This window comes from Condylura cristata, unplaced genomic scaffold (genome assembly GCF_000260355.1).
Source record: "Condylura cristata isolate star-nosed mole 26May11 unplaced genomic scaffold, ConCri1.0 scaffold00017, whole genome shotgun sequence".
NCBI lineage: Eukaryota > Metazoa > Chordata > Mammalia > Eulipotyphla > Talpidae > Condylura > Condylura cristata.
This window is the reverse complement of record NW_004567118.1, coordinates 22,467,036-22,471,180: the sequence shown is the minus strand read 5'-3', so window position 1 is coordinate 22,471,180 and position 4,145 is coordinate 22,467,036. Positions and strand designations below refer to the sequence as shown.

At 37.4% G+C, this 4,145-nt stretch overlaps 1 protein-coding gene across 1 annotated transcript in view; it reads left to right on the top strand.

Moving 5' to 3' along the window:
• Nucleotides 1-4,145, top strand: part of ULK2 (unc-51 like autophagy activating kinase 2) — a 75,395-nt gene that overhangs the window by 29,850 nt on the left and 41,400 nt on the right. The gene's annotated exons all lie outside the window — the stretch shown is intronic.

Here is a 4,145-nt window from a genome sequence, read left to right as displayed (position 1 = left end):
AAAAAAAAATAATTTGAGTTAGTACTGTTGCCTCTGTTCTTAAACAAGCCTGCAAATACACTTACAATTCTTCTTGTGGGTGTGTTTACTAGTGCGGCTGAGTCTTAGAGGAAGAGCATTATTGCTGGGTCAGATAGACTTAGATTTGGACCTGTGCCCTATTTAGCTATGAAACTAAAGTAAAAAATATCTCCTTTTTAGGCCTTTTTTTTCTGAATAGTGAGTACAATATTATCATATTTTCATGTCTGTGGATTTAGGGATGATATTTGCAGACAGAAATAATTACAGGAGAATAGGTAATAAACATTTTATCTGAATATCATAAACATTACTTTAGATATTTATTATACATAGAATTCTAGTAAGGGAGTTATTGACCTCTGAATCAGATTTCACTGATTTTGATTCCAACCTTAGTCCTTTTTACTGGCCCTTTAAGGTTGTTTTGCTCAAATCTCTTCCTTCCTCTGAGATTCCCGAGCTATTTCCTCCCTGTCTGTCTTACCTTCAGACTAAGTGCTTCTTGCTGACCTGAGAACTTATGGTCATTTCTGCTTACTGCTTCTTCCTATGCTACTCTTCCTGGATTTACACTTGCTTCCTTCTATACTTTTCTAGACTGACCCTTCCCCTAAATCTTTGTTGCAGCATAAGAGGATTGTGACCTTGAGAATTTTTCCACAAGCTAAAGGTCTAAGGCCTCTTGTGTCAGCTATTGTGAGTATTTCCCAAATTAGACTGGCAGACATGAATTTGTAGAATTCTTTGGCAGAAGAGTGGGGGAGCCATAAAAGGAGGTGGTTATATGATTAGCTATTTGAGGCAATTCAGAGATTTAAGAACAAAGGACTTGAGAGTTTCTACATCCCTTTCTTGGCAGTATTAACTAGGACAAATGATTTAATCTCCCTGAACCTGTTTCTCATATGTAAAGTGAGTATAATCTACCTGCTTCATAGGGTTCTTTAAGGATAAATGAGAACAGCACTTACTGCAAATCCTGACATATAACAGATAGGAAGTGGCAGCTGCTATTATTATTATTGTTCAAGTAAGACTAAGAGCCCATAGCTAATAAAGCATATGCTGAAGCAGCCTATTGCAAATGCATTAGTCTTAAAACCTGCAGAATACCTTTCTTGTATGACTCTGCGGACCCAAACCAAATAGCAAAATCAGGTGGTTGTATAAGACTTAATATTATATGCCCATGAGTTTAAAAATCTAGGAGAAAAGAAGTTTTGTATATTCTCTGTTTCAGTCTGGCATATTAAAAAACAAAACCATATAGAGTGCTTGGAGACACATGTAGAGAAAGTATACTGACATGGAAAGACAAAAAGCTTTATTTGGAGCCTGGAAGAACTGGCTTCAGTGCTTGGCCCCGCTGCTTGCTCATAGTGTAACTTTGGGCAGGACATTTTAAAAACTAAGCAGAGCCATGGCTTCTTCATCTGTAACATACTGAGTGTTACTGATAGTCTGGGTTAACCTTTACTTGTGGACTAGTCATGGAAATATGTGGAAAGTGCCAAGCCTCAGTGAATAAGATAACTGTAGCTATTAGTATGAAGGGTATATTTGATAGAAGTGATAAGCAATATGGAAAACAACGTTTATGCTAGAGAAAGGAACAATAGGAAGAATCTTAATTGTGAGAGACCTGTGAGAAAACTAGAATAAAGGCGTCTGTAGGATGGTAATGTGACTTATAGATGAGAACAAGAGATGCCACTAGAAAGGACACTGACCTGGAAATTGCTTTAACTGGAGTGAGCTTATTGGCGTTTTTTGTTGAGTGGGGTAGCATTGAGAGTGGACCGTAATGTTGGTGTTTTTTGTTGAATGGGGTAGCATTGAGAATGGACTGTAAAACAGGAGCTAAGTCTCAGGCTGCTAAGAGTGGACACAATGGAGTGCTAACAGAAGGAACAGGTGAAGCAGATGGGGTTAAAAAAAAAAAAGAAGCATATCTCAATGGCTAAAACTGGTGGAAATACCATTTTTTAGAATGCCAATATTTAAAGCAGATGCTTCAAGTGAAAAGAAAAAGAAAAGCAGGGGAACAAAGGGAATTGGGATTGCTTCTGTATAATTTCTAGCAAGTGAGATTAGAAAATGAATGGTTTGGCAGGCCTTGCTTTTAACTTAATCTGCTGGAGTAACATGATTTCACAAATGTATCTCCATCCTTCCTACTAGTAGTCTCTCATCCTGAGGGTTGCATACATGTATATCATTATCTTCTTGACATTCTCACACATATCCAGCAGCTACTTTATTACAGAGAAATCTTTGAAAGGCAAAAAAAAAAAACAAAAATAAAACTAAATTTCTCTTTTAGTCATGATACTGTCTGTAACTTCAGTGCTAAACTTAGATGATATCTCTTGGATATCTGTTGGCTTCCTAATAATATGTGGTAAATGTGTACTTTGTGTGAGGTTCTGGTTTATACTAAAAAAGATGATGACCAGGTTTTTTAAATAAAAGAGCTTTTAATTGTGAGGAGAAGAGGCAGGTAACACAATCCCTATTAGATGTATATGTACATATGTCTTTATTGTTTTTGAGAATGTGGATGAGGGACATAAAATCAGGAAGGCTAAAAGAAATCATTGAGGTGAATTTTGGTGAAGACTTAGCAAGGTGAATTATGGAAGGAATGGTATTATAGGCAAAAGAATCCCCACTTAAGAAGTCCTCCTGAAGGAACTCAATAACTTCCCATGGCCAGTTGAATTTAAATTTGTTAGATTCAGTGAAACTTAAAATTCAGGTTTCTTAGTCATATTAGCCAAATAGCCATATATGGAATGTGGCTACCATTACTGGATAACTCAAATGTAGCTACATCTTTGCAAAACAGTCTAATGTACAAGAATTCTATAAGCAGTTGAGGCTGTTGGATGTAGAGAGCACTAGTTATGTGGTTGGGGAAAGTAAAGCTAGAAACTCAAATGAGGGAGAGGGTACATCTTGACAGGATTTGCGCAGTTGAACAAAGGAGTTCAGATTTGATTCTTTAAAGCTGCTGAGAGCTTTTTTGACTGTATTTTGAATGGGGGTGTGATATGATACAGTGTATTTTTTAGCTAGATTCTTTGAAAAGCAGGATGGATGATGAGCTGGATAAGTAGAGAGGTCTCTCTACTAGAAGAAAGACTGTTGTTTGGTTTTTTTGGAGAATGAAGACCTGAACTTACAAAGCAACAGTAGGAAAGATGAGGGACCACGTAGGAGCGTTTGTAGAACTTGGAGGTTACTTGAATTCTGCGGACTTATGGAAGAGAGAACTCTCTTGATAGTCTGCATGGATGGATGATGTCATCCCAGAAGGGTGCATAGGGAGGAGAGCTTTGGAGTATAAATGTGATGAATTGGTGGTGTACAGGTTGTGTTGTGTAGGTAAGTGAACAGAAGGATCTGAAACTCCTAAAGAGAGCATCTAGGCTGTGAAAGCTATTGTACAAGTGGTAGTTGAAGGTGGGGGAGAGAGGGGACATTAAGGTAAGTACAAAAAGTGTGAGAAGACTGGGAGACATCTTGGAGGAATTCCATGTTCTACACTTTTTTTTTTTTTTAAGACAAATGAGCAGATATCTGCAAAAGCTGGAGGAAAAGGTGGGAAGAACGGGGTCATTGAATGAAGAGGCAGCATTTCAAGGAAAGAATGGTCCACAGTGCCAAGAGTATAGCAGAAGATTCAAGTAACTTAAGAATAGAGGAAGAATACAGGAAGTTATTGATAAGCTTAAGAAAGGCAATTTTATTGGAGAATTGAAGCAGAAAGTAGATTATGGTGGGTTAAGAGATATATAGAATGTAAGGAGTTTCAGTCAGTGAAGACAGATAATTTCAAGAAATGTTTAGAAGTGAGAAATGGTAACAAGAAGGTTAAGGGTTTTGAGATGTGAAAAAAATTAAATGTATTTACATGCCAGAAGGTAAAAAGAAGAGGGTAGAAGTATCAGAAACAGGGGAGTTGATACAGTTCTCGAGATGGGAGAGAATGGATTGTAAAGCACAGTTGGTGAGATTAGTTTGTTTTTTTTTAAAGATTTATTTATTTTTGCATACAGAACTGGGATACAGGCCAGAGACTCAGGGGCAGTGAGAGGCTTCACCAGAGACAGAGTGGG